Genomic DNA, 27941 nt, shown 5'->3' with positions numbered 1-27941 from the left:
AGGAGCTTGCCTATGCAAATGAGGCCCTTGCTTTGGCATCCCCAGTCCCGGTTGTCTGTCTGTGATCTGTGACGGGAGGAGGTTTTGTTAATACTGTGGGGCAGGGGGAGATGGAGAAGGGGTGTGGGTTGTTTGGGGGCAGGACCAGTCCAGGTGGGCTGGCCAGCCCTGCACTCTTACCACAGTGTGGTGCTCGGGGTGCAGGTCAACGGAGGTGGTGGAGGAACCTGAGGTCCGGGGGGCCGAGAAGCTGGTGAGGATTTGAGAGGCCCCAGAAAGACCCTCCCCGCCACCATCCCGATCAACTTAGAAAATCAGAGAAGCACGGTTTTCAGAGGATCCCAGTAAGAGCTCTCCCTGGTAAGCAGTGTCCCTTCTGAGGGTGCACTTGGGAAAGCAGGGAGCAGAGCTTGGGGGGAAGAACCCTGGCTTTGGTCTCTGCCAGGTCACTGTGACTCAGGCACCTGAGTCACTCAGCCCTCGGAACCTCGCTTTCTGCATCTGTGAAACAGAGATAATACTATCTCCTGAAGACGATGTCAAGACTCCAAAGGACACACGGGCAGGTCAGGATAGGTCTTGCACCTGCCCTGGAGCCCTACCCTCCAGGACAGTGTGTGTGTGCCCTTCTCTTCTTCCTCCACCCGGCTCGCCCTCCTCTGTGGTTTAGGACTTTTCTTCCCCCCCACTCCTCAAAGGCTAGAGCTCCCTCTGGGGCTCCTGGCCCATGCCCTTTAGTTCTTTTCTTCTACCTCAAAAGTTCCGTGGGCTCTCTCCCACCTAAACTCACGGCCTCGGCGCTTTCCCAAAGTTCTGCGTCCTCCCCCTTCGTTTCCCAGCCTCCCTTGCAGGCGGCTAGAGGCCACGTGACATTTCTGGCCAATGAGCTGTGGGGAGCGACCACGCCCATCACTTCTCGCCGGGGCCTATGGTGTTCCTCCGCCAGGCCCCTCCTCTCGCGGGTTTAGTTGGCATAAAAGATGGAGGGCCGGTGGGTCCCCGAATCACTGGCCCCAGCACCTCCTCTGCCAACCCGCTGTGAACTTTGTGTGAATAAGAAGCTTTTTTGTTAAGATGCTGAGATTTCAGGATTTATTTGTTTCTGAGTTACAGCTTTTCCTATTCTGACTAATCTATCATCAGACAAGTGCCAAATTTATGTATCTCTCCCAGCCTCCAAACCTCCTTCCGTGCACCCTGCTAGTTACTCAGAATCATCCGTGGTGGAAGCCACAGCGTCTCCTAAATGTGTTCCTCTCCCACGTCCCCCGTTTTGGTGATCGGCAGCCACCTGAGCCAGAACCCACAGCTTCCCCTACACTGCGCTTCGCACCCCAGGGCGGTGGCTAAGGCTCTGCCGCTCTCTCTGCCATCCCTGGATTTCATGCTGTCACCACCTGTCGCCCTGGACGGTGGGCTCTGGCCCCCCCCCTCTGCCCCCCCCCCCCGCCCCCCGCCCTTCCCCCAAGCTTCCAGTCTTCATCTGGGTTCCTTAAACATGCTGCTCCCTGCCTTCTGGCTTGTGTCTTTCCCGCGAGAAATCTGTCGTCATCCTGATCTTTGTCCTAATGTATATAACCTCCCTTTTCTCTGGCTGCTTTTAAGGTTTTCTCTTTATCGCCGGTTTTAAGCAATTTGATTATGACGTGCCTCGGTGTGACATTTCTTCATGTTTCTTGCACTTGGGTTTTGTGGAGCTTGTGGGATCTGGGGGTTTACTGTTCTCATATTTGGAAAGCTTTTGGCCATTATTTCTTCGAAACTGTTTCTGTCCTCCCCTCTATCTTCTCTCCTTCAGGGACCTCTGCACACATGTATCTGGCCTCAAAGTTGCCCAATAACTCAGTGATGCTCTACTCTTTCATTTTGGGTCTGTTTCCTCTTTGTGTTTCATTTTGTGTACGTTTTATTACTATGTTTTGAGGTTCCCTAACCTTTTTTCCCCCTCTGTGGTTTCCAACTGCTGTTAATTGTTTCCAGTGCATTTTTCATCTCAGCACTGTAACTTTCGTCTCTAGAGGCTCAAGTGGGTCTTTCTCATACCTTCCATGGCTCTAGTTAAGCGTTTGTTTTCCTCCAGCTTCTTGAACGTGTGGAATACAGTTACAATAACTGTTTGAATACCCTCGCTCACTCATGCCATGTCATTTCCCGGCTGGTTTCAATTGATTGATTGATCTTCTCATTATGAGCTGCATATCCTTCCTCTGCGTGACCTGATCATTTCTTATTGGATGCCTGATATTGTGAATTTCACTGCACAGGGTGCTGGTTATTTTTGTATACATATAAAGGTTCTTGAGCTTTGTCTGGAATGTGGTTAAGTTACTTGGAAACGGTTCAATCCTTTCAGGTCTTGCTTTCAAGCTTTGTTAGGTGGGGCCAGAGCAGCATTTAGTGAGGGCTCATTTCGCCCCACTGGCAAAGCGAAATCTCTAGGCTTTCTCCTCTGGTTGGTGGGTCATGTGTAATCCTGGTGATCCGTGCCCTCTAAGCAGCTTCCGCTTGCTTCCTGCTGGAACCTGATTGCTATGCAGCTGGGCTCTTGAGGGAAGATTCCTTGGGATTCTCTCTGCGTAGCTGTCTCTTCTCTGGCCTCTGACTGGCAAACTCTACCCGCTTTGGTCTCTCTGGACCCCAGCTCTGTCTGCCCTAGCATGGGAGACTCCAGGCTCTTGGCTGGGTCCCCTCTCTTGTGCCAGAGCCTGGAAGCTGTCTCTGGGCATACGCATGGCAATTGTAGGGCTCCCCTCCTTTGTTTCTCATGTCTCGGGAAGCACTGTCATTTGTTGCTTAATGTCCAGTGTTGGAGAATCCTGGGTTCGTGTATTTCATGCATTTTGTTGTTGTTTCAGACAGGAAGGTAAATCTGGTCCCTGCTACTTCATTTTGGCCGGAAGTGGAGGTGTCTTCCTGTCTTTCCAAGCTGCAACCACGCTCAGGCTGTTTCCTGCTCATTTTTATCAGAGGTTCCCCCGTGAGGTTGGCCTCATAACGAGAAGGGCTAACTCAGCGCCAGGCACCACTCCAAGTTCAACATGTATTGGCTTGTTTCATCTTTACCACAACTGGATGAAGGGAGTACTAGCTTTAGTCTCGTTTTACAGACGGAGACACTGAACCCCAGAGAGGTTAAGTAACTTGCTCAGGTGTGCACAGCCAGGAAGCAGTGGAGCTGGGATTTGAACCCTGGCGGTTAGCTCCTGTGCTCGCCCTTAGCCCCCCATCTGCATTGCCTCTCCAAGATGCCCCAACTAGCCCACCATTCATTTCTCCATTCAGTTGCTTCTCAAGCACTGCTATGTGCCCAGGTTCACCGCTGATTACTAAGAGGCAGAGCAACTGAAGAAACAACTGTGAAATAATGGGGAAGTGGAGACTAGGTCCACGGCCCGGAGCTCAGGGGCTCTGAGTCCATTTCCTGAAGGAGTAATACCTGAGCCCCCAGCCCCCCCAGAAGGATGTGAGATCTGCAAGCTGGAAACAGGAAAGGCTATCTCAGGGATGAACAAAGAGACAGAGGCGATAAATAACATGATATTTGGGAGGAGGAGCCAAGGAGGGGCATTGGGAAGATGGAGATGAACACTCCAGGAATGAGAGAGGAATCTGGAGAGGTGGGCAAGGGTGAGGGGAGGAGGGCCTTGTAGGGTCTGCCGAGTGGCCTGGTCAGAACTGCAAATTGGGATGGCCATTTTAGGGGGGATGATTTGCAGGGCCTGGCCTGGAGCCTGGGAGACCTGTTAGGAGGCCACTGCCTTGGGCCTGGCAAGAGATGAGGACCTGGAGAAAGGCGAGGAGCTGGAGAGGAGAGACTTGGTTAGATGCAGAGGGGAAAGAGTTGGGGCTGAGGCTGGCTGGGATGACTGGTTGGTGGAGCTGCTGGAAGGGAAGAATGACGACTTGTGTTTCCCAGTTATATCTCTAGAAGGAGTGGGCATGCGCTCCATTTAATGCTTTCCTCTTCCCTATGGCTGGGAGGCAGATGTGATGGCAGGAGCTGGAGCAGCCACTCTGAACTCTGAGATTGGAGTCAAGTTTAAGGGATGGCAGAACCACATTGTAGCCTAGGGGCACCCAGCTCTGGGCTCTTAGGCACAGGAGAACTCAACTTCTATTTTCAAACCATTATATTTTGCTGTTTCTATAACAGCAGCTTACATATTCTTGAATGAGTGCACCTATATTCTGCTGACTCTCCAGCATGCTGTTTTGACTTTTCTACCCTTGTCTTAACCTTTGCCTAAGTTGGTCCCTATAATCAGGGATGCCATCCCTTCTGCTACCTCTCCCTGCACTTGCTTGGACAATGGGCATGATCAGGTCAAGATTCTAGCTTGTATTTCTTCCTCTGGGACAAGTCCTGCTGTGCCTCCACTCTGCTCCACTTGTATTTTCTTGACCACTTCTGTATCTAAGGCCACAGGTTTCTCAGGGGCTGGCCATGACTCATTCCTCTGCATGTGGCCAACGCCCTCTTCCAGTGGGGACTCAACCAATACGTGATGGTTGAATGATTCTGAGGAGTGGGCGTAGAGAGTACATGGTGGGGCTCTTAGGAGAATTCAGTGATCTCACTGTATTAGTCAGGTGGGCTAGGTTATGCTGTGTAACAAATGACCACAATTTCTCAGGGGCTTAAAACCACAAAGATTTTGTACCTTGCTTGCAGGTCAGGGCAAATGGGCACTGCTCATATCATAGTTACTCAGGGACTGCAGATGATGGAGGTTCTCCATCTTATGATGTCATCACCTCCACACAAGTTTTTCTTGGCAGGGGAAGAGCACGGGCAGAATTACGTAACAGCCCTTAAGTGCTTCCATCTGAAAGTGACACAATCCTTTCCGCTCATATTGCATTGGCCACAGCAGGGTCTATAACCCCTATAACTGGTGCCTGACTGGCTCAGTTGGTAGAGCATGTGACTCCAAATTTTTTTTTTTAACATTTATTCATTATTGAGAGACAGAGAGACACAGAGCATGAGCAGGGGAGGGGCCGAGAGACGGAGAGACACAGATTCCGAAGCAGGCTCCAGGCTCCGAGCTGTCAGCCCAGAGCCCAACGCAGGGCTCGAACCCACAAACTGTGAGATCATGACCTGAGCCGAAGTCGGATGCTCAACTGACTGAGCCATCCAGGTGCCCCTAGAGCATGTGACTCTAGATCTCATGGTCATGAGTTCAAGACCCATGTTGGGCATGGAGCCTACTTAAAATTTAAGAAAAAGTTGCTATAGGGGCCCCCGGGTGGCTCAGTTGGTCAAGCGACTGACTCTTGGTTTCAGCTCAGGTCATGATCTCATGGTTTCATGGGTTCGAGCCCACATCCAGCTTTGCACGCTGACCACACGTGGAGCCTGCTTGGGATTCTCTCACTCCTTCTCTCTCTGCCCCTCCCCTGCTTGCACTCTGTCTCTCTCAAAATAAATAAACTAAAAAAAAAATGCTACAAACCCATATGACTCCAAGGGAATGAGGATTTGTAACCCTGTGCCTAGAAGAAGACAACTGGAAATATTGGTTAGCAGTGGTGACGTCTGCCACAGTCAGTGATGTAAAAGGTCTGGTTCAGTATTGAGAATGTAGTCCAATGATCAACCAGTGTTTGTTTTTACTCCTTAGGCATTCATCATTCAACACGTATTTCACTCTATACAGTGGCAAAAGACAGGTAATGTTCCTTGTCTCATGGAGTTATGGGCAAGTGGGGGAAGAGGGACAGACATTTCTCTAATCAACACCCTCATATATATATAATTACAGTTTGTAGTAAGTGCTCTCCCAGCAAAGAATGGGATCCCACGAAAGAGAATAATGGTGTGTGTGTGTGTGTGTGTGTGTGTGTGTCTGTCTGTCTATATGAGAATGGGGAGTCAGGGAAGTCCTCTCTGAGGGGGCTGACTTTGAGATGAGACCCAAAGAAAGAGGAAGTCAGGGGATGAGGGCAGGGGAAGAACTTCTTAGGCAAAGGGAACGGCATGTGCAAAGACACAGAGGTGGGAAAGGGTCTAGCAGGTTTAAGACACTAAGGAGGCTGAGTCTGGTGCAGTGATTTGTGGGGACTGTGAGGGAGGTGGGGACAGAGAGGCCCAAAGGCGTCATCACCCAGGACCTTGTAGCATGCAGTCAGCAGGCCTCTGGAAAGCTTTAAGCACGATAGGGCCTGACCTGTGCCTTTAATGACTTCTGAAATGTTTGTACGCCCAGTGCTCAGGTGCTCCCTTCCTTCCTCCTTTGCTTCTCCAACTGTTTTCACGCCAGGGGTTCTCATCAGGTCCTGTAGCTTTGACTCCCAAATGTGTATCTTTAGCCCTGTTCTTGCACCAGAACTCAATCCATGTGGCCCCCTGGGTACTCCTCAGCTCTGCCAGTATAGGGGAGAGCAGTTTTCCTTCACCCTCTTAGGATCCCTGGCTGGGTCTGAAAATTAAAACAGAGACGTATTAACAGAAGAAAAGCATACAGGTTGATGTAATGCGAGTTTTACACGATACAGGAGCCTTCATAAGGAAATGGAGACCCAAAGAAACAGAACTGGGTATTTTTATGCTAGGTTTGATGAAGTAGGCAGTCCTGTAGAAATACGGGTTAGAGACTGCCAGGGGAGCCATGGGAACTTAGCTGATCTATTTGTTGGGGTTCTTCTGGTCCCTGCTTTGTCTTCAGAGATAAGGAGGCCCCTTTCCTCCGGGTATGGGAAAGGTGTCTCTCCCACAAGAGTTTCATGACTTGTTTCAGGGGAGAAAGCCGTTTTCTCAAACACATTCAAGTTTAAAATATTCAATACGCCAAGGTGCCATATTTGGGGGTAGCGTGTCCTGAACCCCGTTACTGGGTACCTCCACCTTAGCGTGAGCAGATCCAGACTTTTGCATACTCATCACCCTGTTCCTCTTTCCTCTCCCCTCTCAATAAAAGATCCCCCCCTCCTCACAGTCAGAAACTTTGGGCTCAACCTTGACCCCTAACCCCTACCCTTCACACAACGTGTCAGCAAATCCTGTTGGCTGGCCTTGAGGATGTCTCAGAATCCAACTGCTTCTTCTTGCTGGGTGCAAACCATTATCCTTAGCTTGGGTTATTTAGATGCCCTCCTAAGCGGCCCTCAGCTTCAGCTCCTGCCCTCTTACTCAGTTCCCCAAACCTCAGTCAGAGGGCTTTGGGGAAAACGTACATCGGATTCTTTTACACGCCTGCTTAAAACCCTCTGGGTTTCCCCCTCAGATCTCTAGCTAAGTCGGGGGAGATTCGGGGTGGGCCCTCGGTATTTCTCCTGCCTCATTTCCTTCCTTCCTTCCTTCCTTCCTTCCTTCCTTCCTTCCTTCCTCCTTCCTTCCTTCCTTCCTTCTTCCTTCCTTCCTTCCTCCTTCCTTCCTTCCTTCCTTCTTCCTTCCTCCTTCCTTCCTTCCTTCCTTCCTTCCTTCCTTCCTTCCTCCTACCTTCCTTCCTTCTTCCTTCCTTCCTTCCTTCCTTCCTTCCTTTCTTCCTTCCTCCCTCACTCCCTCCCTCCCTCCTTCTCTCTCACAGTCACCCGGTGGGGCTCCCCGATCTTGCCCATGATTCAGGTACTGCTGTTCCACCATGGAACCTTCTCTCTCCTAATGCTGGTGAGCTTCACTGAACTAAGTTGTCCTCACAGAGAAGTGTTTCCGGATTGCCCCTCAACAGCACACCCATCACTACTCACCACCCCCACTTTATTTCTCCTCATGGACCTCATCACACTCCGGCATCACATAACACATTTAATTGTGTCTCTCCCCTGGGAGAACAAAAGCACTGAGTGGGCAGGGACTTTATTCTGTTGTCTACTAAACTTATTTATTTATTTATTTATTTATGTTTATTTTTGAGAGAGAGAGAGAGAGAGAGAGAGAGAGAGAGAGAGAATGAGTGGGGGAGGGGCAGAGAGAGAGAGAGAGAGGGAGACACAGAATCTGAAGTAGGCTCCAGGCTCTGAGCTGTCAGCCCAGAGCCCAACACAGGGCTTCAACCCATGAACCACGAGCTCATGACCTGAGCCGAAGTCGGATACTTAACCGACTGAGCCACCCAGGTGCTCCTTTTTTTCTGCTAAACATCTAATGCCGAAAACAGTGCCCAGCACATGGAAGACGTTCTAGAAATATTTACTGAGTGAATGAATGGAGTGAATGACCTTGAAATTCCAGGGACTGCTAGGGCAACAGAGACCTCATTTTGTTTTATCCAGGATGAGGCCAGTTGGGGGCAGTTTGGGTTTCGGGAGGTAAAGACTAACAGCTTTGGTCTGTCTTTGCTTTCTCCTCATCCCAGGCTGGGCCCTGTGCTGACAAACAAGCAAGAGCTCACCCATATTTGTTCTCGAAGGAAACAATAATGTCACCACAAATTGGGGTGTGGCTGTTGCAGTTTACGAGGTTAAGTGTGCTAAGTTGTATAAATTGGGAGCGTTTCTAGCCTGGCTGTGCCCTTGAAGCATTAGAGACACCTTTTCCCTAAATGTGTGTTTAGGGAACTAGGCTGAACTATGGTTGTCCCAACACAGTGTCACTTTGAATAGAATAATCCAAACTATGGGAAATCTATGCTCAGTTGCTATGATGGCGTTGGTGGGCCCCAAAACCAGGCCTCATCCATTATTCATTCATTCATTCATTCATCCATCCATTTGAGGAGTCCATACCGAGCATCTCCTGTGGGCCAGACACCAGAGTGGACAAGACCAACACAGACTCCAAGGACAGGATGAATATTCCTTCTGTGGCAATCGCTTGGGCCTTGAGCTGGGGGGAGGAAAGGACACTCTCTGAGGCTGTGGGTCAGGGAGGTGAAGATACCTGGAGATCTGGGGAGGGGGAGGTTGTAGGAATCGGGCCTCGGCCTCACGGAGTCAGGCCACGGGGGTAGGAATTAGGGGTCTGTGAACCCCAATCATCACTGCTGCTGGTGGGCATGTCACGCCTTCTCATGACTCTTTTTTTTTAATTTATTTTTAACGTTTATTTATTTTCGAGACAGAGAGAGACAGAGCATGAATGGGGGAGGGGCAGAGAGAGAGGGAGACACAGAATTGGAAGCAGGCTCCAGGCTCTGAGCCATCAGCCCAGAGCCCGACACGGGGCTTGAACTCACGGACCGCGAGATCGTGACCTGAGCCAAAGTCGGACGCTTAACCGACTGAGCCACCCAGGCGCCCCTTCTCATGACTCTTTTGATTGTCTCCCAAGCCAGGTGCACACAGGAGCAGGGAGAAGGGGTGAAACAGAGGGGCGGCTAACAGACAATGAGAGGTGAGCCAGAGCAGCAGATGTTAGAGAGGTGGATGCAGGCAGGAGTGACAAGTGAATATATGAGACACCCAGAGATGCTCCATAAAATAGACAAACTATTCTTTGAAATGCATGGCCGTGCGTATAGAATGAATGAATAAATGCAAGGAAAATCTTTAGAATGTCAAACATAAAGAGAATGCTGGAAGCCTGGGTGTTAGGGAGCTCCAAAGCTGCAGGGAGACCTCAGGTCATTTGCACACACATCTCCATGACCTAGATCAGTGTTTCTCAATAGCAGCGCTGTTGACATTTTGGGCTGTATTAATTTTTGTTGGGGTGGGCGCTGTCCTATAGGATGTAGGATGTCGGGCATCCTGTAGGATGTTTGGCAGCAACCTTGGCCTCTACCCAACAGATACCAATAGCAACTCCCTCTTCCAGTTGTGACAACCAGAAATGTCTTCTGGGAAACAAAGTTGTCCAAGTCCAGAAATAAAGGCTTAGAGGAGGAAGGAAATGGACTGTGACCACTCAAGGTGGGGAGTTGTAATTGAGACCCTCTACAAAAACCAGGGCTTTGAAAGACTGCACTTTTGGTGAAAGGATAGAGGGGAAAAAATCCATCCTGTGGCAAAGAGAAAGGGTAAGAAATGTTGTCTATTTCAGCATGTGCTCAGGTAGAAAGAAAAGCCTTTAAATTTGTAACCACATGGCTACCCACACAGGGGTTTAGGGTAAACATTTGCATTACCTATGGGTTGCAGGAAACTCCAAGTGGTGAAATTAATTCCAAGTATGTTAGTAGTACCCGGAGCACCTAGCAGAAGCAAAAGCAAAGTCTCCTGGGAGGGACATACCCTCAACTCCTGCTGTACAGGATTCTGATGGATAGAGCTCAACCGAGCTTGGGTTTACAATACAAAATTACAGAGTACACAAGGAAATAATCATGAGTGAGTTAGAAAACAGCAAATGGTAGAATTAGTCCTCGAGAGTTAAGATATTGGGATGATCAGATCCAGAATATTAAAAAAAAAAAATAGCTTGTGTAAAATGTTTAGGGAAATAAAGATGCTACCAGGAAAACCAGGCAAATATGCACGTGAACAAAGACTAAAAAATGAAAATAAAAATGACGAAATTTAAAACTCAATGGATGGGTTAAACAACAGATTAGATATAGTTGAAGAGATGGTTAGTGAACTGGAAAATAGATTTGAAGAAATCACTAGCCATAATGCAGCACACAGAAAACTATTAACAAGAGGGAAAAAGACATGGGAGACAGAATGAGGAATTTAACAAATGTCATCTAGGAATTCCTGAGGAGATAGTTGAGAGAATTGGGGGAGGCGATATTTAACAATATGGTGATAAGGAATTTTCCAGAAATGATAAAGAAAGACACATGCTGGGAAGGAAGCATGAAGAATTCAAGCAGAGTAAGGAGATCCACCTTGAAACATTGTAGTGAAACTGCAGAAATCCAAAGAGAAGTCCTTAACAGCAGCCAGATAGGAGAAGTCAGATCACAGATGGCCCCAGGATGGAACGATGGAACTGTGGCACGTGAACACTTGTCCTTGGGATGCCCAGGGATTACCTAGGAAAGGGTACCTCAGGAGGAATGCCTGAGTGCTGCCCCAGGATCTGGTAGGGGTTAAAATATTAAAAGAAATATAATCTCAATGGCCCCTTAGCCAGGGGTTCGTGGCTGCACAGCCCAATGTGTGGGTGTAATGTGGGGGGTGCACTCAGTAAACTCTGGGCAGAAGCTTGGAGGTTACCTCTGCCTTGAGAGGGGAAAGGGCCACTTTTGGAACACTGCTGGGGCAGGTCTGGGGAGGGCAGTGAACAGGAGAGTATGTATGAGTTGGGAGTATCTGGAGGGGCTCTGGGAACTGACTGCCCACCTCTAGGCCTATTTTGAGGCCAGTGTCCTTAAAGGACTCTGGAGGACACTGGGACCATCTTCCCAAACCACAAAGGTTTGGTGAAGGAAGATAGGGGAGGAGTGGGTCTGCGGTGTGTGCAGCCACCCCCCCCCCTCCCCACGGAGCGCAGGAGAGAGGCTGAGAAGGTTGAGGGGAAACCCAGGGACTGCCTCTATTCCTGGATAAATGCAATGTCTCCTACCCCTACACACACACACACACACACACACACACACACACACACGCACACACACACCCTTCTCTATTCTTGCTATGAATTTCTCACCAAACAAGCTTCATTAATCGTCTAATAACCAGATTAATTAAGGACGCTGAAAGTAAACAGCAAGAAGGTAATTTGCTCCTGATTACTGTGTAATTGCAGGAGGATGAACTCATTTACATATGCAAAGAAGGCTGCGTAAACAGCAAATGACAACGGAGAGAAATAATTGGGTACCTGAACTCCCCCCCACCCCAATCTCTCCCTACCGCTTCTGCCTCCTCCAGCCCCGTAGTTAGTCTTCTCTAGAAAGCTGATCACCTGCCAGCAGGCAGTCCAGCCAATCCGGATCCCTGCCCTGCAAGTCCCCTGGCCCAGGCCGGCTCCTGCAGCTCCTTTCCCTCCCAGAGAGGTACGTCTCACAAAACAAGTCTGGCTTTGGCCCTGCTTGAATGATCTTGGCAACGTGCTTCCCAAACCCAGAGTTCCTTAACTTCAAAATGCTGTCTGCAGTCTTTAATACGACTCCACTAAAAGACAGCGAGGGAGCGCTTTATACATTGCAAAGCGCTGGGTCAAAGCTTGCTGGGCATTATTTTTTACCTGAGCAGGGATATGCTGAATGTGCCTCTTCAAAGGCCCCTTAGAATCCTGCCTCATCCAGGAAGCCTTCCTGGATTGTGCCCTTCCCAGAAACTGGCTTTCCTCCGGGGCCGCAATTTGCTAGTTTCTAGAGAAAAGCTGGCCCCACAGCTCCCGCTAAATCCCCGTGTCACGCTGGGGGCTGGAGAGGAGTAAAGAGCCCAAAGTACCCCCTCCCCCATCGAGGCTAAGCTCAGGCTTGGGGGGACCCCATGCTGGGGCGCTCCTGATCCCCCAGGGCCTCGGACGCCAAATTGTTTTCTGATGGCGGCCTCCATCTCTCCTGAACTCAATTTGCGTTTTCAAAGCAGCTAATAGACGCATTAAAAAATCCATTTTCACCGGGGATTGAATCTGACTGGAGCGAGATCAATGCGCAGAGGCCCCCCTCCTCCTCCCCCACTCTGCCCCCGCATCGCCATGGAGACCAGGGAAGCCGCCGCGCCCAGCTAGGCTCCAGCTGGCCTCTCTGCTCCCCTACCTTCCAGCGCCCAGGCCCCACCCCCGTTGTTGTCGTGGCCCTCGTCCACACTCAGCGCTGGTTAGCTCACCTACACCTACCACGCAACCTCGCACGTGTGTGTGTGTGAGGGAGGCGGCTGATTTATAGATTGAACTGCACCTCAAAACTTGATTTCAACCCACCACCACCTGCTCAGCCGGCTGTGATCGTTGCACAGCCTTCGGAACCCCACAGCCTGGCCTCTGAGAGGCTGCATCCTGCGTGGGGTTCAAATTCCGCTTGTCCCCTCTGGCCCTGAGACCTTGGGCAGATCACTTCCCCCTCTGGTCCTCCTTCATTTCCTCCTCTGTAAGGGCAATGCTCATACCTTCCGTGCAAGATTGGGGTGAGGGTGAGGAGGAGGAGGAGGAACCATGCTGGTGATGGCAGAGAAATATATTTTCAACCTTGAGCTGCTTTGGGGAGACATGCTGTGCATGTTTTTATACACATGATGGGAGACAGCCCCCCGCCCCAGCATTGGGGAGCCCCCTGTACTGTGATCTATGTAAGGGCAGGAGCTTTGTCTGCTGTATACTGTGGCCTGTTGCCCTGCTGACACTGGTGTGCCTTTTAATATTTGTTGACTATTCAACGATGAAAGAGGGACCCACCCACTACCATGCTGGAAATTGGAGAATAGACTGGTTTGGCAACTTGGGTCTGAATCCTGTCTTCTCCACGTAACTACTGTGTGGTCTTGGGAATGTTAGCCAACACCTCTGTGCGTCAGTTAATCTGTTAAATGAAGATAATAATTGTACTGACCTCATAGTGCTGTTGTAGGGGTTAAATGATTCAAATATAGGAAGTTTTAGAACAGGGGTGGCACCCAGTGAGTCTTCAAGAAGTGTCAGCTTTTATTCTTCAAACCTTATGCCACGGTTTTATAGGAGGGGGGGGGCCCTGCCCCCAGCCCTGTCTCTCCTTTCCCCTGGGTCCTCTGCCCCAGCCCCTGAGCACCTGGCCTCCTGCAAAAGTCCCTCATGGTTTCTTTCTGTGTTCTAGTCTTTGGGGATTAGGACACCTGGGTGGGCACAGAGGTCACCTCTTGTTACCAAGTCCATGGCTACTTGCCAGCCTCTGGTCTCCCAGACCTTCAGCTGCTGTGTTCCCTCATTTCTTTTTTTTTTTTTCTTTTTAAGTTTATTTATTTATTTATTTTGAGAGAGAGAGAGAGAGAGAGCAAGCATACCTGTGGGTGGGGCAGAGAGAGAGGGAGAGAGGGAATCCCAAGCAGCCTCCTCATTGTCAGCATAGAGCCCGATGCGGGGCTCAAACTCATGCACCATGAGATCATGGCCTGAGCCTAACTCAAGAGTTGGACCCTTAACCGACTAAGCCACCCAGGTGTCCCCATTCCCTCATTTCTGCCCTCAAGCCGTCTTGCTGCCTCTGAAGCCTCTTGCTTTGCTTTAGTCTCCAAAGAGACCCTTAGTGGGTGGGTGAGACTAGGAGGCAGGATCGGGGGGCTGGCCTGGGTTTTGGACAAAACAGAATCTGAAACGGGGGGGATCTGTGGTGCTCAGGTCAGGACCCCTGGTGGCACTGGCTCCTTATTAGCAAGCACCACTGATTTTGTGTGGCTCAGCCTGGCATGGTAACAACCCGGTTTCCTTTCGGGAAGAAAAGTGCCTTTGAAGGGTCAGAAAGCTGTTCAGGTCTCAGGGGCCCCCCAAGCTGGCTAGAGCTCCCTGAGGCTTTTAACTCAGTGAGTGGGCCCTCTGGACCTAGCCTCAACAGGAAGGTCAGCCCCTTTACACACACACACACACACACACACACACACACATACACACATCCCTTCTCACCAAAATCTGGGTGAGTGCCCCCAGCCCCTGCCCTGGTCTCCCCCTCTCCAGCTCTCTTCTTCCCTCTGGTGCCCATCATGGGACCATGCTGTTTGGAGGGACAAAGGTATTGAGGTGGGCAGAGGGGCAGAGGGCTCTCAGTGGTTTCCAGTGGAGGACTGGGGAGTTGCTGGCCTATGTGAAATAGATATTTAAGCACTCAGTGGTTCCAATGGAATTTGAGGTCCTGGCTTTGAGTCCTGGGTCCACCCTTGAGTGAGCTGGTTCACTTCTCTGTGTCTCAGTTTTTCTACCAGTAAAGTGGAGATGTGAATAGCACTTTAGTAATAACGATTGCTGCCTTGAAAGGTCATTACAAGGAACAAATAAGACCCAGGGAACTCGTAAACTGGTTAGGTCTTCCCTCCTGGCCTGGGAAGGTAGAACTGGGTATCCCTCCCTTACATGTCTGCAGAGCCCAGCAAACACCAAGTGCTTAATAAATGTGGATGGATTTGAAAAACCAGAGGTTCCGGGGAGCCCAGGCTTGAACTTATGTGGGAGATAGAGAGAAACCAAGATGTTTCACCAAGAGGAGAGGGTGGTAGAGAGGGAATTGGGGCAAGAGGACATTAAAACATCATGGCTTTCAGGGCCGCCTAGGTGGCTTAGTCAGTTGAGTGTCTGACTTTATTCATCGTTCAGGTCGTGATCCCAGGGCCGTGGGATCCAGGCCTGCATCAGGCTCCACACTGAGCGTGAAGCCTGCTTAAGATTCTCTCTTTCTCTCCCTCTTCCCCTCTCCCCTGCTCACTCACTCTCTCTCTCTCTCTCTCTCTCAAACAAAATTTAAAAATAAGTAAGCAAATAAATAAATAAATAAATCACAGCTTTCATATAAATGAAAAATAAACACGTATGAAACATTTAGTAGAAATCAGTAAGATGTTACAAGTGCTTCCAAGGAGGGTCCAAAGAGCAGATCCATATATGGGACACCAGGAAATGAGTTTACAAATAGTTGAGAAACTGGTCAATAGCCATAGATTAGTAATCATTGGTACCCCTACCAGACAAAAGTCACTTGCATTTCTATGGAACAGAATCATTTGCTTTACCATCAGTTTTGTACAACTTACAGAGTTGTACAAACTGCCCCAAGGTGGGTGTAAGTCAGAGGGCCCGGGCTGTGCAGTAGACAGGACACTGAGGGGTCTTCCTCTCATTTCAAAGTTTTCCACCATTTTTTATGGGTCGGGCATGAGAGGTGGCCTGAAGAAGGCCCAGCGGCGGGGCCAAGGACTCAGCTCATCAAAGGCATACGCTTCACCCCCTTTTGGATTTCCTGGGGTCTCTAGCCTTCCTGGGCGTTGAGGCCCTGATGGGGAGACAGCCTGAGCCCCAGATAGCCCCAGCATCCTTGGCTTTTCTTTTTATTATTTTTTTTAAATTGCCGTAAAACAAACTTAACAGTCAAGCGCACAAAGATTAAGTCTACAGCCTGATGAATTTTTACGCATGTATATGCCCATGTCACCATTATTCAAATCGAGATATAGAACATTTCCAGAACTTCAGAGGGGTCCCTCACGTGCCCTCCTAGCCAATAACTAACCTCTGTTATTCTGTTACCCTAGATTGGTTTTGTTTGGCTTTGAACTTCAAATGAATGGAATCGTACAGTAGATGCACTCTTTTGTGTCTGCGTTATTTCAGCCGTACGATATCTGAGAGCTCCATCCGTGTTGTCATAGACAGCAGGAGTTTGCTCCTTTTCATTGCCAAGTAGTACTCCATCAAATGGTTATACCACAACTGTTTATTCTTCCTCTCTTGGATGCCCATGTAAGTTCTTTCCAGATTTGGGTCGTTCTGGATAAAGCTGCCATGAACATTCTTGCAGGTGTCTTTTGGGAAACATGTTTTTAGTTTTCTGCAGTAAATGCTTCAGAATGGAACTGTTGGGTCTTAGGTTTGATACATGCTTAGGTTTAGGAGATGGGGCCAAATGGTTTTCCAAAGTGGCTGTACTGATTTCCATTCTTCCCAGCGGTATACTGGGAAGTGTAAGTGTACTGGGTCCAGTTGTTCCGCGGCCTCACCAATGCTTGTATTGTCAGGTGTGTTAGGTTTTTTTTCCCCTTCATCTTAGCCATTCTGGTGGGTTATGGTGGCATCTCGTTTTGTCTTTGTTTTCATTTTTTTACTTTAGAAAGAGAGAGTGAGAGAGCGTGAGTGGGGGAGAGGGTCAGAGGGAGAGAGAGGGAATCGTAAGCAGGCTCCATACTCAGTGCAGAGCTCTATGCAGGGTTGATCCCATGACCCCAGAATCACGACCTGAGCCAAAATCAAGAGTTAGATACTCAATTGACTGAGCCACGCAGGCTCCCCTTGCGTGTTTTTTAAAAATTTTTTTAATGTTTATTTACTTTGAGAGAGAGAGCTTAAGCAGTGGAGGGGCAGAGAGAGAGAGAGGAAGACACAGAATCTGAAGCAGGTTCCAGGCTCCAAGGTGTCCGCACAGAGCCCAACGTGGGCTCGAACTTGTGAACCGTGAGATCATGACCTGAGCCAAAGTCAGATGCTTAATGGATTGAGCCACCCAGGCACCCCTCGTTTTGGTTTTAATTCACATTTTCCTGGTGATTCATGATGTTGAACATTTTGTTGTAGTTTACTGAATATTTGGGATAGCTTGTTTGTGAAGTATCTAGTAGAGTCTTTTGCCCATTTTTAATTGGGTTGTCTTTTTTTTTTGATTTGTAGGAACTCTTTATACATCCTGGGATGTGAGTTCTTTGTCAGATATATGTGTGTATAGGTAGCTTCTTCCACTCTGCAGCTTGCCTTTTCACTCTCCTAATGGTTGTCTTTTGATGAACAGATGTTTCAAATTTCAATGAAACCCATTGTTTCTTTTCTAGTTAGTGTTTTTGTGTTATGTGTAAGAAATCTTTGCCTATCCCAAGGTCATGCAAGTATTCTCATATTTTTGCCTAGAAGCTTTATTGTTTTGCTGTTCACATTTAGATCTATGATCCATTTAGAATTAATTTTTGCTTGTAGTATGTATGAGGTAGGAGTCGAACTTCCCCCACAACCCCCTTGATCCAATTGATCCAACTGGTCTACCACTTATTGAAAAGACAGTCCTTTCTCCACTGAATTGCAATGGTGTTATTGGGGAGGAAGAATTTTCTTTCTACCCTTGTAGAGTCTTTAGCTAGTCTAAAGAATTTTTCTTTTTCAACAGAGAGAATGTAAAGAACGGTCAATTAAAAAGGTATTGTGGGTTAATAATGACACAGAGTAGCTACCACGCCCAGGGCTAGAGGAACAAAGGAAGCAGCCCGGTTATGAAAATTTAGAAGGTGAGGGAGGCCAGTGCTAGGTTCCAGGCCACTGAGGGGCTGGCCAGCCTAAACATCACCTCCTGGGAGAGGGGCTCCTGATTCTGGTAACGCCCCTGGAGACCACGCCACCCTTCCCTTCAGGACACTGTCCACAGGTAGTAATGCGGTGTTTATGTGTGCTGGTGTCTATCTGCCCTCGGTCTCTTCCCCGGACCCCCAACAGCAGTGATTAGGCCACACTGTACATCATTGTGCTAAGTGCCCCTCAGACACCTCGTTGACAGAATCATTTCTCAGGGGCAGTACCTTGGGAGTTTCTGCTCTGGCTGGGCTGGGACTCCGTCACGCATCTAAATTCTACTTGACTTTGAACCTGCTCTTTGCCCAGGACTTTGCTGGGACTAGAGTGACCCAGAGGGGCTCAGACTCCTGGGCACAGGACTGAAGGTAGCGCTCCCTCTTGAGGCTGTGCAGGTGCGGGGTGAACCCCGAGATGAAGCTCCCTCCAAGCTCCTCACTGCTTCACGTTCGAACACGAAATTGACACAGGACAGATTAACAAGAGAAAAAACAAATTAAATCTTGTACGGGCAGGAGGCTTATAAAAATATAAGACCCGAGGACAAGTCGAGCATTTGAGGCTTATATGCCATCCCGAGCTGAGGAATGGGATTGGGGCCTGAGGCTTCGGAGGGAAGGAGGGTAAGGGCAATAAGAAAAGCAGGTGTTTGGCAATTAGATGTTTACCCTGCCATGTAGATAGGTCCTTCAGATGAAAGTTATCTCTGGTCATAGCTCTCTGTCTGAGCCAGGCCCCCTGTGAAATTCTTTCAGGTAGTTAAGAGAGAGGTGAAAGCTTTTCCTGAGTCTGCGGGGTCTTGATTGCTCCAGCTCATTATCATCTGCATGCCGAAGTGGCATATTTTGGGGTCATGTATTCTACTCCCCTTCGGTGCCCTTGTCATAAGCCAGTTGACCATGTATGTATGTGTGGGTCTATTTTTGGATTCTATTAAATTAGTCGATTTGTCTGCCCTTAAACCAATATCACAGTGTCTTAATGTTTATTTTTGAGAGAGACAGAGCGTGAGCAGGGGAGGCGCAACGAGAGAGGGAGACACAGATTCTGAAGCAGGCTCCAGGCTCTGCTCTGTCAGCACAGAACCCGACGTGGGGCTCGAACTCACAAGCCGTGTGATCATGACCTGAGCCGAAGTCGGACGCTTAAGCGACTGAGCCACCCAGGCGCCCCGGATATCACAGTGTCTTAATCGCCATAGCTTTATAGAAAGTTTTAAAATCAGGTAGCTTAAGCTGTTCATCTTTGTTCTTTCTTCTTCATGACTGTCTTGGTCATTTTAGATCTTTTGCATTGTCATATGCCTTTTGCAGTAGGCTTGTTGATTTCCACAGACACCTGCTGGGCCTTTGACTGGGCTCCTGCTGAATCTACAGATCCTTTTGGGGAGGATCGGCACTACCTGTAATGGAGTCTCCCAGTCCAGGAGCATGGTGTGTCGCTCCATCCATGGATGTCTTCCTTAATTTCTCCTGGCATTCGGGCTTGTTTTTAAAACCCTACTGCATTCTGGCACTTGGTGGGAACTAACTTCCGCCGCAGTAACTGCTGTTGCTGGAAGGGAGTTCCGTATCTGGCTGCAGCCCTTCAGGGGGACACCCGGGAATGGGGCCCTGAGAGAGGGAGAGGGACACGTGGAGAGATCTAAGGAGGGAAGGGGGCGGCCAGGACCCCAGCCACAGTCCTGATCACCGAGCACCCCTCTGAAGGAAAATTTGCTCTGTGGGAGCTCTCTGAGCTTGGCAATTTTGCAGAGGACTCATTTAAAGTGCTTTCCTGTCTGTGGGATGGAAATGGGATTGTGGCCTCCGTGTGGCATAGCGGTTGTGAGGACTGAAGAACGCACAGTGCAGGGCACTTAGTAGATACTCAATAAATCATATGGGCGCTTGTTTTGGCCTCAAAGGAAGACTGATACCGCCAGTGTGGACCCAAAGCTGGAAAGGACCAGCTCACACCCCTTTCCTCCAGTCATGCTTTTTTTCCTTTCAAAGACACACAGAAAGTGCCTTAGTAATCAAAGAGCTGGAAAAATAACATGACATCTGTCCAGAGAGTTTGAACAGATAACGGAGGCCTGGCCCCGGTGGCATGTGACTTACTCCTCTTGTCATCACCACACTTTTCAGTCTCTCAACACACGTGTGTTTTATCCCATCACCCAGCTTCCGGGCCCCGGCACCCACAGTCTGCCTCACCTTGGGGCTCCCTGGCTGTTGAGGGTCCGAGGCCTACAGGTGGAGATTCTGGACCACAGGCACCGGGCTCTGCCAACTCAGCTCGTACTGCTGGCTGCGGCGGGGGTGGCGGCTCACTGCCAGCTGGTGCCCCCACCCAGGGCGTGCTGGCTCTCCCCAGGCCGGCCGCCGCTCCCACCTGTGCGGACCTGAGGGCTTGACTCTAATGTTAAAGGAACTAATTAAACCCTCCGCAACTCTTGCTTTGGTTCCTAATCACCGACTTCGTGCTGACAGAAGCAGTTTCTCCCCAGATTCTTAAGGGGGGCAAACCCTTTTCCTCCTGAACATCTTCAATACAATTACATGGAAGAGGGCGATTTTAAAATACACTCTACTAAGCGTTTTCCTTTTTGCTTAAGAAACACTCTGGTAGCACGTGTCTTGGGCTATGTATGATCTCATTTAGCCCCGCACTAACCCTGTTATCACCCCCAGTTTACAGGAGAGAGGCACCTGTAGCTGCCCAAGGGGGGCAGATAGTGAGGGACAGAGTTGCGGCTCAGGCCCAGGCAGCCTGGCCCCATAACATCATGGTTCATCTCTCACCCTGGTGGCCTGAGTGGGAAACACCTTCCCCCGGCAGCTGGCCTCAGAGTGGCCTCATTTTAGAACCACCTGGGGCTTCACCCCTGGTAACCCTCCACTGGGCCTACGGTCCCCAGCTCCGAGCCCTCAGCAGGGCTCTCATTATCTGCTTGCTCCTAGGGGTGGGCTGGGGCATCTACCCGCAAGGTTTCCTTCTTCCGCCCACACCCGGACACTAAAGAGGCTGCCCGAGGGTGGGCAAGAACAGGTCTTCTCCCTGTCTGGTTCCTGGCCCATGGCACCCAGGTTGGGGAGAGTTGTTATAGGTAGTCAGGCATTATGACATTTGCAAATATGGCATGTTCTGGATTCTTGGCACGAAGCAGTTTATGTGGCCACCTGTTATCTAGGGAGCAGCCAGGGCTGCGGTTTGGGGGCACTCAAAGGGAGGAGGCCCGAGGCAGCCTGCCTGACTTGTTCCTCTTGAACCTGGTCTGATATTGTCCTTCTGAGCTGCTGGAGAGTGAGAGCGAGAGAGACCTAGGTCTTGGTCCCAGTGTCAGCATCCAGGATGCATACCGAGTTCTAAGTAGACTCCTACCTCAGGACCTTTGCACCTGCTATCACTGCTGCCTGGACCGCTCTCTCCCCAGAAGGCCACATGGTTCACTCTTTTACTTCCTTCTGGTCTCTGTTCACGTGCCATTCCTCGGAAAGGCACCCCTGACCCCGCCCTTCTAAAATAGCACACACTCTCCAGGCCTCTATCTTCTGGTTTTGCTTTTTCTTTCTTCATAAGTGCTATAAAAACATTCTATGTATCTGTTGCTTTTTTATTTATTGCCTGTCTCTTCCCCACCGGACTGTAAGTTCCATGAGGGCAGGGACTTTCAACCCTTGTTCATTACCTAGTAATCTCGGTGCCTAGAACATGTCTGACACAGTACGTGTTCGATAAATACCCACTGAATTATTGATCAGCGAGTGCTGTGAGGCTGAACTGCTGCCCTGTGTCTCTGCGACCACCTCTCCTTGTCTATATAAAGGGGAGATGGAGGCTGCTCTCCTATATGACCAGAGGGTGTCTGCAGCTGTCAGGATAGGCCAAGTTATGCTGCAGTAACAAACAAGCCCAGAAGCTCAGTGCTGAGCTCTGACTTCCCTGGGCTTTCCCTCTATCTCATCTTTCACAATGTGCCCTGTGTCTTCGCCTCTCCTATGATAAGGAAGTGTTGAGTAGTAACATGCCATCGGTCTCTCTAGATCAATCATATCTGTAGGCTGTGAGTTCTTGGATTTGCCCCTGATACATCCACTGCCCACCCCCCAAATCTGGCAAGAAACCAAACTCCAATCACTTGTCCCACCCAAATTTTTACAACCTGCTTGTGACGTCTGTGTCCTCTTTTCAAGGAAGCCTAGAGACAGATCATTTTATCAGCAGGGTGTGAACCTGCAGTGATGGCTGAATAGCTATCAGTGATTTAGGGCCTAATAGGAAAGATGGCCACCTCAAAGCTAGAAGATCTGCTGCCCCCAACTTGCCACACACACACACACACACACACACACCAAATCGTTTACAGTGAATGGGGCCTCACCTTAAACTAAGAGCTGCAACACACAGAGATGGGAGGGGCGGGGAGGGGGGTGAGCAAAGCCCACACAGAGTGGCACACAGAGAAGGGCTCTCACTCCCTGGGTGGGGTTCAGGTAGGGCTTCCCGGAGGAGGGGCTCCCCTAAGCTAAGTGCAGAGGCTGGGGCTGTGAGCCTGGTGAGGGCAGGCGGGGGAAGCTGCATTGGGCAGGAGGAGGAGGAGGGGAAGGGAGAGGGAGGCAGGGGGGCTGGCACTTTGGAGCAGAGGCTTCTCTACAAACCTGCTGGGGAAAATCAATACCTGGTTGGGTCTCCAGGCCCCGGGCTTGAGTACCTTGTGCAGAAACTCCATGCACAAAGCAGGCCTCTCAAACCTCACTGGAGCAGCCTGAAGTTGGCACAACCCCACGGAGGGGAATTTCGCAATGCCATTCAAAAGTAAGTGTCTTTTCCTTCCAGCCCTGGAGTTCCACTGCTCCCGGGGGCCTGGGTCCCTGGGTCCCTGGAATGGCTCTGTCCTCTTCAACTTCTTCTTCTTCTTTTCAAGATGATTACTTATTATCGAGAGACAGGGAGGGACAGAGCGTGAGCGGGGAGGGGGCAGAGAGAGAGGGAGACACAGGATCTGAAGCAGCCTCCAGGCTTTGAGCTGTCAGCACAGAGCCAGACGCAGGGCTCGAACTCATGAACCATGAGATCATGACCTGAGCTGAAGCCAGATGCTTAACCGACTGAGCCACGCAGGCACCTCTGTCCTCTTCAACTTCTGATGGGGTAGACGCCCTCTCCCATGAACTGCCTGCATGAACAAGCTCCCATTCCTTGGCATGACCTCAAGGCTGTGGGCTCCCTTCTTCTGGGGCCTCCTGTCCCTCTGTTTCTCTGTCTCCACCCTGCAGGCATCACCACACCAGTGCTGGCCCCATCTCTGTTCCCTGACTGAGCCTGCTCTCCTCCCACTTCTGGCCTCTCCTTGTGCCATCCACTCAGCCTGGAATGCTGTTTCCATTCTCCATCTGTCAAAACCCTGGTCACCTTTCAAGACCTCACCAAGGTGGTACCTTGGTGAGGACCCCCTCAGAGCCCCAGTCAGAGCCTCTCCTTTGTGCAATGGGTCACCAAAATGGCTGACTAGATAGCGGGGCAAGGAAGCCCAGGGGCTGAGAGCCTGAAAGAAGGATTGGGACCAAGAGACCAAGGAGAGCAAAGGAGGGTAACTTCCGGCCCCATTCATCTTGAAGTATGGGGTGGGGGAAGGGTACAAGAGGGGTTACAGAGGTACTGGAAGGAATCATCTGGATTTCGCAAGGCCCTGAGGTGATGGGAAGGCTCTAAGAAGAGGGAGGTGGTGGTAGCCCAGGAGGGAGCCTGGGGGAGGGAGAGGATTAGGACTCATGGGAGGAGGTGGGGGGGTGGGGCAAGGGCTGGTGAGCTCCTGGGAAGCCATGGGGATTTGAGGTGATGAAGGGAAGTCTCTAGAGGGGCCACCCATTTTGATTGCCTGGGCCAGCTCAGGGGACAGTGGCTCCCAGGAGGGTTTTGAATCAGGGGTTTCTTTCCATCAAGATGCAGACAGCACATACACCAGGCTGTGTAGACAGCACAGACTGCTGTGTAGACAGTATGTTTGCATATGTCTAGGCTCGTGAGAGGTAGAAGAAGCTGGTAGAAGGATCTGGTGGCTTGAGGACGGGAGGGGGACAAGGGGGACCTTTTTTTTTTTTTTTTACAAATATTTTATCATGATAATTTTTAAGCATACAGCAAGGTTGAAAGAGTCGAATAGAGGACACCCGTCTATCCACCACCTAAATTCTATAATCAACATTTCACTAGGTTTACTTTCTCCCACATCCCTCCATCCATCTTATTTTTTGAGGCATTTCAAATTGGTTGCAAGCATCAGTATACTTCACCCCTAAACACTGCGGGATGTGCATCATTAACTAGAGTTCAATGTTTGTTTATAGGGTTGTTTTTTTTTTTTTTATGTTTGTGTGGGGATGTCTGGAGATGATATTTACATAAAGTGAAATGCACAAATCTTAAGTGGAGGAGCATTCCTACAGCTCTGAAAAAGGATTATCCCTGTGTAATCCAACTTCCGCCAAGATACAGAACATGACATCACCCCGGAAAGTTGCCTTATGCCCCCTCCCGGAGGATCTCTGCAAAGACTGTTCATTGTATAACTTTTGTGTGATTGATGTTCACCAACGTCCGTTCTCCCCTTGAGCACGTGGCTGCCCAGAGAGGACTACATTCCCCAGTCTTCCTCATGGCTTGGTGCGGTTATGTGATTAAGTTCTTACCTCTGGAGTATAAGTAGAAGCATCATGTGGCTGCTTCTAAAAGCCATCCTTAAGGGGTGCCTGGGTGGCTAAGTCGGGTAAGCGTCTGACTCTTGGTCATGATCTCATGGTTCATGAGTTCAAGCCCCGTATCAGGCTCTGGGCTGACAGTGTGGAGCCTGCTTGGGATTATCTGTTTCTCCCTCTCTCTCTGCCCTTCCCCTGCTCACGCATGCTCTCTCTCAAAATAAAGAAATAAACTTTAAAAAATAAAAAAATGAAAACCATCCTTAAAAGACAGCTGGTGTATCCTTGGCCCCTTTCTTCGTCTCTCCTGCCTCCTTCCTGTTGCCTGGGACACAGCTCTCATGGCCGCCATGTTGGGCCATGGAAAAGGGGACCCACCTGATTACAGCCACTGTCAAATGACAGCCTCTGTTACAGTCAAATCTATTCTTTTTTTCAATTTTTTAAAAAAATGTTTATTTACTTTTGAGAGAGATAGAGACAGAATGCGAGTGGGTTGGGGCAGGGAGAGAGGGAGACATAGAATCTGAAGCAGGCTCCGGGCTCTGAGCTGCCAGCACAGAGCCCGACACAGGCCTCGAACTCACGAGCTGCAAGATCATGACCTGAGCTGAAGTCGGACGCTCAACGGACTGAGCCACCCAGGAGCTCCTAGTCAAATCTATGCTAATGACAAACTTCTGCGCTTTTTAAATGTTGTATTATGTGCACGTTTTACCTATTGAAAAAATTAAATTATTTTAACATGAGAGTAAACATAAAACAAATATAAAAAGAGTCTCTGCTGTAGAGATTGTTGTCTGCCCTTCCCGCCCCAGGAGAGCAGTAGTCAAGCCGTAGCTGGTCTATTAGTTATAACTGTGGATTGGTGTCACACAGCAGAGACCCGAATTAACAGCGGCTTAAACAAGATAGAAATGTGTTTCTCCGCACGTAAAAACTGGAGCCAGCCAGTATCACAGATTTGTGACCCAGCTTTTATTCTCCCAACATTTGGTATTAGAAGAAGAGCCACAGTTCACAAAGACCTGTTCAGTTTACACAGAAAACAAAGCCTGGACATTGGGCCTCACACTTGAGGTGGCCACGGGATGCTGTGCTTTCCAGGAGCTGTAGGTACCCCCCTGGCCCACACTGTGGTGAACCCTCTGACACCTGCCTGCACCCTGGGCAAGGGCCCCTCCTGCCTGCAGCAAAACCTTCCGAATGCAGGGGGCGCTCCCAGCACCAAACATCTCAGGCCTGAGCCAGCTCCCCACCTTTGCTCGAAGGCTGGCTCCAAATTGCCATACGGGTTCCCAGACAACCTCTCAGCCCCCAGGGCCCTCCTCCCGGGGCCTGGGGATTTGGGGGTGAATTCTCCTTATCGGGCCCTGCAGCAGGTTATCAGCCAGGCTCCCGCCCTCTTGCTGACATCCGGCGATGTTCACACAGCAAATCTTAAACTTCTTAGGCTGTCTTCACTCGCAGCTGTCAGATTCTGTGCCCGCTGCCCTCTCAGCCTTCAGCTCCTGGTCCCAGCCGTCACCGTTCTACACCCTCCTCTCCCCCAACGGGGCATCCTGGGGAGGGAGGTGTCATCCCAGGGAATGTTTATCTGGCACAACTATCCCTTAAAAGTCACCCTTTGGGGCTGCCTGGGTGGCTCCGCTGGTTAAGAATCTGACTCTTGGTATCAGCTCAGGCTGTGATCTCATGGTTTGTGGGTTTGAGCCCTGCATCGGGCTCCATGCTGACAGCTGACAGCATGGAGCCTGCTTGGGATTCTCTCTCTTCCTCGCTCTCTCTGCCCCTCCTCCACTCGTGCACACATTCACACACTCTCTCTCTCAAAATAAATAAACTTGAAAAAAAGTCACTCTTGGATTCGGGACTTTCATTAGACCAGCAGCAATGATAGACCCCAGCAGTAGCAATGGTAATTAACGCTACTGTCTTCTAAATGCCTAGCAGGTGACAGATGTTTTCCTGACGTTTCCTGAGGCAGGAACTTGTTTGCTTCCATTTTGCAGATGAAGAAACTGAGCTTCCGTCTGAGGTGTTAACAGACACTTCCAAGGGTTGGATTTCAGGCCAAAGTGCCCTGAGGCTCGACGGCTATATGCTTTCCAAAGTCGAGGACAAGGCCAGTCAGTCCCTTGCTGGCTGTGTCACCCTGGGCAAGGCCCTTAGCCTCACCCACCTGGTTTCTGAACCTGTAAAGTGGGAAAGTGGGGTGCGTGGGACGCAGAGACATGATACGTGTGACCTCCTGTCTGTCTCCTAGGCTCCCTAGGGCAGGGACCCCTCCCGGCCTGGCCCTCCGTGACCTTACTCAGTGCTGTCATGGAGACCTGAGTTGCCGGAGCTTCTGTTGACTGACACACCTCAGGGGGACCCAAGGGTGGGGAAAGGGGGAGTCACAGGGGCTCCTTAGGGCGGGATGGGATGAGGAGGTAAGAACAGGGAGGGGTGTGGACATGAGGGTGGGAAGGGACAGAGATCTGAAGATGCCAGGATGACAAGGGGCTGGGGGGAGTTTTAGAGCAGGGCAGAGGGACCTGGGCAGCCTTGGGGACGTGACCCTGGGTGGCACACCACGAGAGAAAGATCCAGCGAGCTACGACATCGGGGGGCGGCTCCTGTGTGAGCCACTGCTTGGCGGAGGGTCCTTGGTCCTGGATGGCTGCAGGTTCCATCTGTCTTCTCCACTCTGCACCCCTCAGACCTGCCCACTCCTTCTGAGCTTGGCGATGTCACGATTCTGCCTCTAGCGCTCCAGGGAGCTCCTGCAGCAACCGGCCCCTTCAGGGAGCCCTCCCTGCCGCCCCTCCTGCCCCGACAGCATGCGGTGCTGGTGGGGGTGGGCGGTGGGTGACAGGGGAATCCAGGGCAATGAATTACAGAGAAACCTGTCAGCCCCCAGGGCAGCCTTTGGAGGTGGGGGCAGGTGGCAATTTGGAGAGCAAACTCTAGGTTGTTTACCCACTGAAGCGTCTCCGGGTAGGTATTTACTTTTCTGTGATGCTGGTGGGGGGAGAAAATGAGCACGGGGCCTCCGGGGGCCTCAGCAAACAGCAGAGAGGCGTCTATGTGTTAACTGATTCTGTCAGCCGGCTAGGCACCTCACGGAGGTGATTGGCATGCTGGGTCTGGGCCGCCTCGGTGACAGCTCGAGGGCTCAGCACTGGCCAGCCAGAGGGAAACGCGCGGTCAGTGAGGCTGTACCCCGCCAGGACCCAGCTGTCCAGAAAGGGGAGGTCACAGCCCCACCAGAGCCGGACCTGTCCCACAGGGGAAGTATTTCTGGGAGAGGCACTGGGGCCGTGTGGTCACCGGGCACTCGGGGCCAGGCTGGGCACGGCTGCTGCTAGAACACGGGGCTGTCCTCCAGCCGACCTGATGTCCAGGCAGCTCTGATGTCCAGGAGGACCCTAGCGGGCCTGGGCATGAGACCCGGACACCCTTCAATCCTTTGAGGTCTTTTGAGCGTAGGAACG

The 27941-nt window shown here is 50.4% G+C and overlaps 1 long non-coding RNA gene across 1 annotated transcript; it reads left to right on the top strand.

The window, feature by feature from the left end:
* The first annotated feature begins 240 nt into the window (after nt 1-240).
* LOC122219796 lies at nt 241-11639 on the top strand. Its single transcript, XR_006202555.1, has 3 exons — nt 241-360; nt 5628-5676; nt 11579-11639. It is a non-coding gene; the product is annotated as an uncharacterized LOC122219796 (long non-coding RNA).
* Nucleotides 11640-27941: the final 16302 nt, after the last annotated feature.

This window comes from Panthera leo, chromosome B2 (assembly GCF_018350215.1).
Source record: "Panthera leo isolate Ple1 chromosome B2, P.leo_Ple1_pat1.1, whole genome shotgun sequence".
NCBI classification, from domain to species: domain Eukaryota; kingdom Metazoa; phylum Chordata; class Mammalia; order Carnivora; family Felidae; genus Panthera; species Panthera leo.
The sequence above is the reverse complement of the archived record's forward strand: the minus strand, read 5'-3'. Positions and strand labels throughout refer to the sequence as shown.